The sequence below is a fragment of the Macrobrachium nipponense genome, chromosome 12 (assembly GCF_015104395.2).
Source record: "Macrobrachium nipponense isolate FS-2020 chromosome 12, ASM1510439v2, whole genome shotgun sequence".
Lineage (NCBI taxonomy): Eukaryota > Metazoa > Arthropoda > Malacostraca > Decapoda > Palaemonidae > Macrobrachium > Macrobrachium nipponense.
This window is the reverse complement of record NC_087205.1, coordinates 31,181,508-31,194,715: the sequence shown is the minus strand read 5'-3', so window position 1 is coordinate 31,194,715 and position 13,208 is coordinate 31,181,508. Positions and strand designations below refer to the sequence as shown.

Below are 13,208 nucleotides of genomic sequence, written 5' to 3'. Positions count from 1 at the left end.
TGGAAGAAGGTTAGATCTACGACCCATCCTCCCGAACCTACAGTTCTTTTCCGACGCATCGGACACAGGTTGGGGAGCCCTACTGGGAAATCAACGGACTTCAGGAGCTTGGTCGGAGAAGGAGAAGAATTCACATAAATTAAAGGAAATGTTAGCAATTTTCTTAGGCTCAGCAGTTTCGGAGCTTAGTAGAAGGCCGAGTAGTGGCAGTGCATTCCGACAACTCCACGGCTCTCTCGTACGTGCGGAAACAGGGGGGGACTCAGTCTTTCTCTCTGTACGAAGTAGCCAAGGATCTCCTCCTGTGGTCAAACGAAGCGAAGGTTCAGCTAGTCCCGAGATTTGTTCCGGGAAAGATGAACGTCCTGGCGGACGAGTTAAGTCGTCAACAGCAAGTGTTACCTCTGGAGTGGACTTTGGACAACAAGATTTGTCAGAAACTTTGGCGCCTTTGGGGACGACCGTCAATAGACCTGTTCGCGACATCGAGGAACAACCGTCTTCCTCTCTTTTGTTCTCCAGTCCCAGATCCTCTAGCTTGGTCGGTGGACGCAATGCTGTTGGATTGGTCGGGTCTGGAAGCTTATGCATTCCCTCCGTTCGGTCTAATAAGAGAGGTGCTGAACAAGTTCATGTCGCACAGCAATGTAACGCTAACGTTAATCACTCCCTTTTGGCCCAGGAAAGAGTGGTTCCCGGACCTTCTCCAGTTGTTAGTAGACTTCCCCAGACTTCTTCCTCCAGAGAAGTGGCTTCTCAAACAACCGCACTTCAAGAGGTTCCACCAAAACTTGTCCCCGCTCTAGCTCTGACAGGTTCAGACTGTCCGGAATCTTGTCAGAGCGAAAGGAGTTTTCAAGAAGAGCTGCAGAAGCTATCGCTCGTTGTAGGAGAGAGTCTTCTAACAAACTCTATCAAGGGAAGTGGAGAAATCTTCAGAGAGTGGTGTAGAAGTGCTAAAGTCTCTACTTCTGCGACCTCTTTAACAGAAATAGCAGATTTTCTTCTATTTCTTAGGAACTCTAAGAAACTGGCTCCTTCGACGATCAGAGGATATAGAGCCATGCTCTCTTCGGTTTTTTCGACATCGAGGTTTGGATATTTCCTCCAATTCAGATCTGTCGGACCTCATTAGGTCTTTCGAAACCACTAAGCTCCCGCAAGATACAGTGGCTTGGAACTTAGATGTGGTGCTTAAGTTCCTCATGGGGCCACCGTTTGAGCCTTTGAAGTCGGCTTCACTCAGGAACTTGACTAAGAAGGCACTCTTTCTTATTGCACTAGCTTCTGCTAAGCGTTTTGTCAGCGAATTGCACGCTATAGACAAAAGAGTCGGTTTCTCTCAAGGCAATGCTGTATTTTCGGTATCTTTGACCTTTCTAGCCAAAAATGAGAATCCTTCTAATCCTTGGCCGAGGAGTTTTGTGGTAAGGAACTTATCTGATTGGTTGGACATGAGGAGGAAGAAAGGCTCTTATGTCCAGTCAGGGCTATTAAGCAGTATCTGTTTGCCACTAAGGGTATCAGATGGACAATCTTCTAAGCTCTGGACCTCGGTTCAAAATCCCTCTCGTCCTCTTTCTAAGAATGCTATATCGTTCTTTATTAGAGAGCTTATCAGGGAAGCTCACTCGCAGTCCGAGAACGACAATCTTTCCGTTCTGAGAGTTAAAGCTCACGAGGTTAGAGCAGTGGCAACTTCTTTAGCATTCAGAAAGAATTTATCTTTAGCTTCGATTCTTCAGAGGACGTTCTGGAGATCGAATTCGGTTTTTGCGAGTCATTATCTCAAAGAGATAGAAACGGTTTTCGAGAATTGTAAAACGTTAGGTCCGGTGGCGGTTTCTGGCATGGTGTTGGGAGAAACGGCACAGGGTCGTCACCTCTATGCTAACTTTTCACCTTGAATAGGTTGTCGAGTTCAAGGGAAGCTGGGGGTACTGAGTACCTGGGATACTCACCAGTCTGTTAGGTCAGATTTTACAATGGTTGGGTATATATGTTTTTAAATCTGGTGTTGGTGACAAATGTTTTGTATGATTGAATTTCTGGTCTTAGCCCAGGGCAAGGGCAATCTTTGTTGTTACTATCCCTCCGTCAGTCAGCCTTGACTCGCTTGAACTACGGAAGGATTCCACTCCTGTAGAGGCTAACTTTGGGCAAATTCCAATTCCTCTACAATAGTAAGAAGAGCACCGACCAGAGGCAGTAACAGTCTGCTGTAGCTCTCTTACAAGGTAAGGTACAACAGACACCTTGAGTGTTTACTGGTATTGCAATAAATGTAACCATTTAAAAATACTAGTGGTCCACTGAATCCCACCTTCCCATAAATGTGTAATCAGCTCTATAATTGTTCGGTAAGACACTACAATAAAAATGAAATTTTCATTATTAAAATGAAGTTTTATTGTATACTTACCGAACAATTATGATTATACCCACCCTCCTCCCCTTAGGTGGACGGACGGGCAGAAAGAATTGGATTCACCTGGGCAGTTGTACCTGGTTCTCCCGCGAGTTAGGGGAGATGACGTCATCACCACCAGTGTTTGGCGACGCCGACGCGCTAAATTTGAATTTAGTATCCTGCCGCTCGTGGAAATCACGGCTCTATAATTGTTCGGTAAGTATACAATAAAACTTCATTTTAATAATGAAAATTTCATTTTTTAACAAGTTTAGCTAGGCTTTCCAAGGCTACTGCCACAGAAACCAAGTCTTCTCAGACAACCACACTTCAGATGCTTCCATCAAGGACCATCCACTCTTGCCATGACAGGATTCAGACTGTCAGGCTCATTAGAGCAAAAGGATTTTTGAAGTCGGCTGCAGAAGCTATTGCTAGGTGTAGACATCAATCCTCTAGCAAGGTCTACTAAGCTAAGTGGACAATCTTCTGCAACTGGTGTAGAAGACATAACATCTCGTCTTCTCAGATGTCTTTGGTTCCCATTTCGAGCCTCCCTGTTTGACATCTTTAAGGGACCTTACTAGGAAGACAGGATGCCCGTCCAAGTCCTGGCCTCGTTCTTTTACTACTAGGAACTTAATGGAGATCCTAGGCCCAGAAGAGGAAGAGAGAACTCCTTGCCCTGTGAGAGCATTGAAATATTATTTTCATGGGACTGAGAAAATCTGAGGACCTGCTAGTAACCTATTGTGCGCTGTTAAAAATCCTTCCCTACCCCTTTCTATGAATGCCTTGTCATTCTTTCTTAGGGACCTTATTACTGAAGCGCATTCCCAAATTGGAGAGGACGTCTTGCCTGCTTTTAACTTTAAGACTCACAAGATCAGAACGGTCACTATCTTGTTAGCTTTTAAACATAACATGTCTCTGTTCCATTCTTCAGTCGATGTATTGGAGGTGTAAGTCGATTTTTTCAACCTATTACTTGCGTGAAGTGGAAAAGATCTTTGAAAATTGCAGTACCCTCGGTCTGTTGTCAGTTGTTGGCGTGGTTTTTGGGGACAAAGTGTAGGAAGCATTCCTTCTATCCTTTTTCTCTTTGCCTTGACATAGGGGAGCCTGGGTGTACCATGTACTTATGTGTAAGTGACAGCATTGTTTGTATGGTAGTGTTTTTATTGTGGTACAATGCCCAGGGCAGGAGCAACTATTGATTCTTTGCTAGCCATCAGAAATGTCCTTTGCTGCTAAGCTCCCATTAAGTAGAGGTCCTCCACAGCTACCGCCACGCCACTGCAGGTTAAGATGAGCACTAACCAAAGGCAGTATTTACTTGCAGGAGCTCTCTTATCAGGTAAGGAAACGACAGGCATTGTATCAATGCTAGTAAACTTTTTTATTCTCAATTTCATTACTATTACTATTGTTTTGGGAGTAAAATATGTTTATGTATCCCACCTCCTGTCAATGTGGGGTTCAGCTATGTACTTGGTAAGTTTACTTATATGAAAATTTTATTTTTATGGTGAAATTAACTTTTATACATATACTATACTTAAATACTATACTTAACAAGCAATTCCAAAATCAGAGTCCTCCCTCCTACCCTCGCATGGGCGTAAGGGCACATACAAATTGAAGCTCTTTGCTGAGTTGTTCCTCCCTTTCCCAAGCAGGGCTAGTCACCAACACAACAAAAAAAGTGCTACCACGAGTTTCAAAATTTAAGCTGCCGTGCAAGTTGAAACTATAGCTATGTAATTATGTAAGTACTACATATAAAACTTAATTTTGAAATTATCATAAAAATTTAATTTTTTTAGTTATCACACTCACAATTCTCAAGGCAGTCCGATATTTAGGTTAGACATGTTGCATTACTGTCTATATTTCAAAATTTACCCATAATTGGAAATAAGCTCGATTATTTTTTTAATAAGCATCGTATTGTGTATTATTTGCAGATGTATATTGTGAGAGAGTTTGATTTCTTTATATTGCAGCTATGGTGTGACTGAAGTTAATGGTGTAGAAAGATTAACAGGTCCTGGCACTGATGTTCAGCCAGAAACTGATGTTGAAGTTAACCCTATTTGGCCCCGCAGGTATGATGTTCAACTTTGAATATTAATTTTTTTTGTGAGTTTTGTAAAGTTGTTAATGAAAACATATCAAATCCTCAAGCTGTAAACTGCTCATTGGTCATTAAAGCGGGTGTTTTCTTTTCTCAGGCTTCAAGATATGTGTGATGAATTACTAGGCGAAACCCCTGATGAAAAGACCCTGTACAATATATGGTTAAGTGGGAATTCTTTGGTGGATTACTTGTGCAAGTAAGTCCATTTCATTTTGTCAGTATGTACTATGTTAGATGCTTGATAGTTCAAGCACTGTATATTTTTATAAGTAACTTACCCAAGTAATTACTTAGCTAACGATTATGCTCGCACAGGCATTCCTAAATACAAACGTTTGCAGCAAAGCATCAGTTACAGAGCAGGGGGTGACAGGCCCTGCCCACTTCACAGGATTGTTGTAGCGACTCATAGCCGATGGCAGCTTCATTCTATTTTATGCCATGCTATTGGCAACACGTCAGTCTCTGCAGTTCTGCCTGTTTCGCCAGTGATTTTCTGTTTGCCAAAAGAAAGTCAGTTGAGTATTTCACTTTCTTGTAGCTCAAACTGCTGTTTTGGTTTTTGTCTGTTAAGCTAGGTCTTTTGATAGTTGTGTCTGATTCCAGTGCTTCCAGCATTTGCTATTGTAGCAAAGGCTGCAAGGTAAGGCTAACTAAACTTTGCTATGATGCACATACAGAGGTGCACTAACTGTAGGGGCCAGGTATGTTCGAGGGAAAATACATTTAGGGAATGTAGGGATTGAAATGAAGGTGGAATGCTCTTGAGTCTCACCATAGTAAAATTAAAAGGAAGAGAAAAAGAAAGGCGGCTGTGTGGGCTGAGAGTAGGGCTTCTGTTAGCCTAGATTCTTCACCTAAGCCTTGCTGTTCCTTCAACTCCTGGCCACAGTACTATTGTCAGCCCCCCTCCTATCATTCCACATACTGCCATGCTTCTGACCCCGATGCCATTGCCAATCTTGATTCCAGGATCAGATCCAAGTTTGATAAGAAGTTGAACCTAGGTGTAAGTTCAGTGTCTGAGATAGGGGCATCCCTTAAAGTTCTTACGGACAAAGTGTTCAGTGAAAAAGTGTCCTGTAACGTGCAAATGAAGGAGGTGGTTTCTCATCCCATCAGATCTAAATGAAGGTCACTGTCCCGCTCCCCAAACCCTGGCAGAAGACATACCTGAAGTCCAAAGGAGGCTGTTGGAGTTTGCCCACATACTGCTTCCCCTGTTGCAAAATCCCAGGTTTTGAGAGACTGCTGTTGGAAAGGCAGCACACAGGCTCCTTGCAGCTTTGACGTGGATACCTCAGTCTTCATGTCGGTGCAACTGCCTATGCATCCATGGGACTCATCGGTTTTGGTCTCTCCCAGGCGCCCTATTTTGGATGCCAAGCACCACACTAAGTGCCTGTCGCCCAAGCTCCCATCCCATCTCAAGTGCCCAGCGCTTGCTCCCGAGAGCCCAGTGTCGGCTCCCACGCGCCCAGCAACATCTTCCGAGCACCCGACACCATCAACCAGGGCACCCGGTACCTACTCTTCATCACCCATCTACCACTATCAAGCACTAAGAACCCTCTTTAGATCCAGATGATCCCTTGTTGGCGCCTATCAAGAAACAGCTTTCAGAAATCATGAGCTTCTTTAGGAAAGCTTCTACCTTTAAACCTTCAAAGGATTTATCCCTGTCTCCCATCTCGTCAGAGGATGATGAGAAGATCGACCAAGACTCTTCTCCTCCCTCAGCCTTTGCAACTATTCTTCGCTACCTGTTAGCGAGTTTTCCTGCTTTTTTCGTGCCAGCTGCATTATCATCAAGAGCCTCCCAGAAGATCAGTTCAAGCTTCCCAAGATTTTTCTTTTATCATCTTCCAAGAAAGTGTTAAAAAAATTAAAGACTGGCTCTGAACATAAAGAGCAGAGCAAGGCAACTTTCGCCCATCTTCCCTCTCATCTGGTCAAGAGGAGATACCAGTTATAAGCTATTAGGGAAGCTCCCTCACTGGGAGTCTCTGCCTCTTCCCAAGGGGACTTCTCCAACCTTATCAGCTATTCTCGTTGTTCAGGTTTCGCTTCGGTGGAAGTTTTGTTCTCTTCTTCTGAGCTGGACCACCTCGTCAAGAACTTCAATCTTTTCAAAGTGTTAAGTTTCCTTGATTGGACAGCAGGAGCCTTAGCAAAGATGATCAAGGACTTCAAGGGCTTGGACAAAGCCATCAGGGATGGCTCAGGTCCCTTTTCTTTATTGGAGTTCCTAAAACGAGAGAACTATGGTGCTCCTTCACCACCAGAGGAGTCACACAGTCTCAGAAGTCCACATTGTTGTTTTCACCTTTCCCCCCAGTTGACTGTGGAATTGATCGTGTCACACCCCCAGAAGAAATCCACTTAAGGGCCTCTTATCCCAGTCTGCCAAGCGCCCCAAGAGTTCTTTGTCGTTGTTTTTTCCCAAGATGGTCTCAAGAGAGTCTCTCCTCTGCAACAGGATCCCTATCATGGGAGTAAGCCCAAGTCGCAAGTTAGGCCTCACTCCAACATCCGTTTCCATTCTAGAAGTGGGATCACAGGGTGCCAGACCAATGGATCCTCAAGATTTCAAAGGAGGGCTACTGCATCCTGCTCTTGGAGAACCTTCGTTTGGTCACTTCTCCCATAGTCTTGACAGCCTACTCAGGAGGCTAAGAGAAACATTCGGCTCTTTTGAAGAAGTATCCTCTCTCCTTCTGAAGAGAGCCATCGAAGAAGTCAAGGACATACACACACAGGGCTTTTACAATCGTCTGTTTGCAGTCCCCAAAATGTCAGGGGGTTGGAGACCAGTCCTAGACATAAGCGCCCTCAATCACAGAAGTCCCAGTTAGCTCCGACAGTAGATTCTCTATTGGGGATGATTCTCAACTTTCAGACTTTTCAGGATTTTCCATCCCCCCAAGAGAATCACAAACTGCCTCCAGATGACACAGTTTCCTTGGCCTCTCGTCGTGTTTGGCCCATCAATGGGTGAGCCCTCTAGGGATTCTGTCATCTATTGAGATCTTTGTCAAGTTGGGCAGATTGCAGCCCCAGATCCCCTGGCATGGGTGACAGATGCCATGCTCCAACTGGTCGGGTCTGGATCTGTATGCCTTTCCGCCCTTCAGCATGATGAGGGAAGTCCTGAACAGGTTTGTGTCACACCCCAATTCCTCGATGACCCTTGTAGCTCCATTCAGACCCCCAAAGGAATGGTTCCCGGACCTTCTACATCTGGTAGACTTTCCAAGGCTATGACCCCAAAGACAGTGGCTACTCTAACTACTTCCCTTCAAGAGATACCACCAACAGTTGTCCTCTCACTCTGACAGGCTTCAGACTGTCAGAGCAGCTGCAGAAGTTATTGCAAAGTGCAGGCGACAATCTTATTGTGATGTCTGCCAGTCAAAGTGGACAGTTTTTCATTAGTGGTGCCTCAGGCATAACATCTCGTCTTCTGAGACATTTTTGAACCCAGATAGCAGACTTTTCCTCTACCTGAGAACCTCTAGGAGTCTATCCTCATCCACCATTTAAGGATACCGAGCGATGCTTTCCTCAGTTTCTAAGCACTTAGTTATGGACCTTTCATCTAACGAGGACCTTAATGACCTCATCAAATCATTCAACACTTCCAAGCAGTAGTAGTCTGATTTAGATGTAGTTCTTAAATGGCTCGCAGGTTCCTCCTTTCGAGCTCCTCAGTTCCCCTTCCCTCAAGAACCTCATGCGGAAGACTTTCTCATAGCTTTGGTAATGGCCAAATGTGAAAGTGAACTGCAACCTGTGACAAGAGGGTAGGCTTCTTCCAGGGGGATGGAGTGTGCTCTTTAACTCTAAGCTTCTTAGCCAAGAATGAGGATCCATCTTGGCCTCCTTCCTTCCATATTAAGTTTAATGGAAATCTTGGGGCTGGAGGAGAAGGACCGAGATCAGAGGATGTGCTAGCAACCTCTGGTGTTCTGTCAAGAATCCTTCTTGTCCACTTTCGAAGAATGTTCTGCCATTCTGTATAAGAGACTTGATCTCTGAGGCGTATGAAGTCTGAGCAGTTGCTATGTCTCTCGTCCTCAAGCACAATTTATCCCTCTTGTCCATTCTTGAGCAGACCTTTTGGAGGTGCAAATCGATCTTCATGTCTCATTGTTTAGAAGAAGTTGAAACTATTAACAGTGGCTGGCATTGTATTGGGGGAAGAAGCACAGGAGAGATTCTCTCTCTTCTGTCTTTTTGCCTTGACGTATGGTGTCGAGTTTTAGGGAGCCTGTGGATACTTTGTACCTGGAGTGCCCACCAGTCTTAATGGATGGGTAGTGGCTCATAGTATCAGGGTAGGTGACACCATTAGTATCTGGTTATTCCCTATTGTGGTCGTGTCCAGGGCAAGGGCACCTTTTTTGTGCATAGGTCTTCTTAGCAATCATGCCTATCCTCTGTTTCAAGACTTCCAATGATGTAGAGGCAATGTTTGGGCCAAATGACAAAATAAGCAAAGGCAGATGGTTTCAAGTGAAGCTACCTAAGGCTATTCAGACTGAATTTTCCTTAATACTAATTTATTCTATAACTACTACTAAACATTAAACAATGGAATTTTGGTCCCTTTACAACTCAAGGTTGCTAAAATTAGAACATTTCGAACATCAATGCAAATATACATACAGCATGAAATATAAATAATGAAATTCTTATATTTTTTAGGAAAATAAAGAATATCTAAGGAAAATATACCACATTCAACCACATGTACACTCAAGCACACATCAGTTTTCTATAACTGCTTACTCTATAAAACCAAACTAAATCATATCGAGAAAACAGTTGAAATATATATATACAGTCAATATCAATTTGGCCTTTAATACCAGGGACTTTAGTAAGTCAACTTATTGTCAAACAGATACATATAGTACATATATCAATACCTTGCCTCTATGGACACAGTTCACAAGAAAATTATTAATCCACACCAACAATAAATTTGTCTTTTACATAATGTAATTAAAATGTTCAACAGTTCTTTTGACAGACTGTAACTTCACATAAAAGTAAATATCTTTGCAAAACTTTTAGATCCATCCACGGAAGGGGGAGAAGTTAGACTCCTATAACAGATAAAGGAAACTTCAATAGCATTTACAACTAAAAAAAAATATAAATAAAAAATACTTTTTCATACGAACCAGGTCACAAACAAATTGCCTTTAATTACAATCCTTTTCTTTCCCCATACTGACGAGGTAAACTTCTTTTCTCTTTCTGTATATTAAAAAAAATACGAACTACCACATTCCCCCTTACCAGAGAATGTAACCCTCTTTACCCTTAACCACTAAAAACCTCTCTGCTATTCATTCATACTCCGTAACTGGGCCCTGACTGCTGGTTCATGGTTTCTGTCTCCCACACACCTTCATTCGCTTTCCTGTACTTTTAGACTTTGATCACATAATTTTTTGGGCTCAAGGTCGGTTCTATCTCCTCAATAGCTGACAAACTCTTAACGCTTCTTCCACACTCTCTTTCTCTGGTCCAGACCACTGGGAATCCCCCAATCACACTTCAAGTCACTCCCAACTCTTCTTTGATCACATTTACACCTACACTCACTTCTCCACCTCTTCAGTCAACAGAAAACCACAAATACTGTAGGTATCTTCAGTATTATTTAATTCTAACCCCACTATCAAATTATTTGTTTTTTCAACAGCTGTCCCAGTAGCTATTAAATCAATCTGCTGTATCCCAAACAAATCCTTCAAAATCATATTTGCCACCTGCCAAACTTTCATTAAACAACTTAGCAAAAGTGTTCTCTCTAATTCCATTCTCTGATTCCTTTACAGGCTTTTCCTTTTTCTGACTTACCTTCCTTTTTGTAACCATCACTACTTGTTTATTTCCCCAGAAACTATCCTGTTCTTCTTTTACAACAACTTCTCTACTTTTCTCTCTTGCCAAGATTTCTATTATCTGATGTATTTTTAAATATTCTGGAATTTCTTTCCACCTCCTCAACTGATTATGGTGTGCTCATATTTCCTCTTTTTCTCCTTTTTCATTTTCATACTCCAATATATAACTCAACCCATTTGACCAAACCCTTCTTACCACGTATGGTCCTTCATATTTGTCATGCATTTTACCTACTGTTAGTCTACCTTTTTCAATTACTACCTTTACAACTCTCAGATCTTTCGTCAGCCAGTCTCCACATCTCCTTTAATCTTGCATTCACAAGTCTTTCATAGTTCATTATGCAATCGCTCAGATATATGCCAGTGCTTTTAAGGTACTGATACGTACTTAACGACAAATCCTATACATTCTCTCTTTCAGTCATCATTCTTAACAGTTCACTCAAAGTTTTAATGGTTCTCTCTGCTAACCCATTACCACTAGGCATGTAGGGAGTCATCAGTACATACTCTATCCCCCATTCTCTCAACATTTGCTCAAACGGTCCTCCAACAAACTCAGGCCCATTGTCACTCAACATTTGCACTGGCTTTCTCACACCCACAGGCACCAAACTTGCACTGACCAGCCTCACTACATTCGCACTCGTCTTATTCCTTCTGCTGCTAACTTAGTGCCTCTTTGATTTAGACAACATTTTGGCTTTTATCTTCACCTCAATCTTTCTCCCCTAAAGTTCTTTCTTGTAGAGTAAGGGAAGGAAGTCTTTTGGATATAATAAAGTTTTTGGCTTATATCTTCAGTGCTGTTTATCCATTGATGCAACCTTTATTACATTTTTTCCTCAATACTACTCAATATTTTTCCAGGCTTTTCTTCCCACTTTGCTCTTCTTAATTTACAATTTCATCCTTACACTTTTTTTTTTATTTTGCAGAGGTGATGGGCTTTTTGCAGCATGTAGCTCCTCTGACTGGGGTCCATGGCCTGGTGATGATTATGATGATTATGAAGACGGAGAAGAATTTGACTATATTCATGATGAGTTTTGATAAATAATTCTTTGGGTAAGTCTTAGTATAACATTATAGATTATGTACTGCAACATTTTAGCGTGATTTTTACAATATTTTTCTCACAATTGAATTGCACTTCATCAGTTTTAGAACTAATCATGAAAAACAATTTATTTTGAAATATTAGCAAGAATTTATTTACTCTGCCTTGTAGAGAGTCAATGATTTTTCTGTGTCTGGCAGAATAATAATGATGATAACTTTATATTGTAGTCATTTGTATCTCAAATTTAAGGTCACATCAATTGGTTATAAATGTACTTTTAAGGTTTGTAGTGTTTGTAAATGCCAGGAAAGTTTCAGGGTTTAATTTTTATCGTGCCATTTGCTTTTAGGGACCATTGGCAATTATTTATTTTCTAGAGTTTTATTTTTATGTACACTGAGTACAGTATAAGGTACAATTTACAGTTACCACCATTTGTATGTTTACCCTGAAAATTCATCATTTTATTGAGAATGTTGAATTATCAAAGGTACATAGTGAAATTGTTGATAGTACATGAGGATTTTTACACAATGTTCTCCAAGTATTTTGTCACTACTGTACCATATTTTGAGTTCTTTTCTGATCAGGATGTATATATCCATATAAGTAACCACCGTGGAAGGACAGTACAGTTATGTAAAGTATGTACAAGCATTTGTCATATAGCCACTGTATAATGTTTGAAACTACAATAGATAACAAATCCAGTGCCATTTGCTGTAAGTGAATGTTTATTATTTAAACCAGTTCTCAGTATGTTAATAATACGTGATCTCAATTTGATAAAGTAAAATTCAAAATTCTGTAGCATTTGAAGAGATTGTTTAACAGCTATTTTACTCTCTGCCACTGAGGAAGTAGTTTCCTTTCATATTCGAAGAATATTACACTGATGGTTGATCTACTGTATGAATGTTGAACTTCACCCTGCAAGTACCAGAGTTATTATGCAGGTTGACAATATTAAATGGGTGTTGTCTTTATATGTATGTTTGATGATCATTATATAGGATACCACAGGTACCACCAGAAGTGAGAAATTTATGTTTGCAAGTTCAGCAATAAAATAACAGTGTGTTTTCAAGGATCATGTTGTTTATAGTAATGTACATGAAACTAAATACCTGATCTCTCAAATTTCAGTTTCAGAATTAAGAAAAACTTCATTTCAATGCAGGTTATTTTTTCTGAATTACTAACAGATGTGATTCTGGCTGGAGCAGAAAAAAATAATGGTAAAATATTTCTTTTATAAAAGTCAGATGTTCCACTGAACCAGAGTTGGTATTAAAATTAAACATTTGTTTTCAGTAACAATGTACTGTGATTTTTATCCTCTTAAGTTTTTACCATTGTAAAACTTTCACTAACTTTTTTTATCGTATTAGCTTATGTAAATTCAGGATAAAATGTTAAACAATGCTGAAAAACTTATGGCACAGCTTGAAGGTATAACCGATCTTTTAGATAACATGATTAACAGGACACTTGGCTTATTTTTGTGAAATAGTAGATTAACAGGAAAGAACACACCTAAGGTTGTCAAGACTTATCAGAGTAATTAGTATGATCTTTTGGTAATGTATTTTTAACCAGCAAGAAAATATGCATTGCATATAGATTTTAATGTACCTATAAAATCATGATGCAGTTCAATTGTCATACAGC

The 13,208-nt window shown here is 41.0% G+C and overlaps 1 long non-coding RNA gene across 1 annotated transcript; it reads left to right on the top strand.

Annotated features, from left to right (window-relative positions):
* The first annotated feature begins 4,364 nt into the window (after positions 1-4,364).
* On the top strand, positions 4,365-13,202 carry LOC135224453 (uncharacterized). The gene is made up of 3 exons (XR_010316745.1): positions 4,365-4,518; positions 4,645-4,746; positions 11,413-13,202. It is a non-coding gene; the product is annotated as an uncharacterized LOC135224453 (long non-coding RNA).
* Positions 13,203-13,208: the final 6 nt, after the last annotated feature.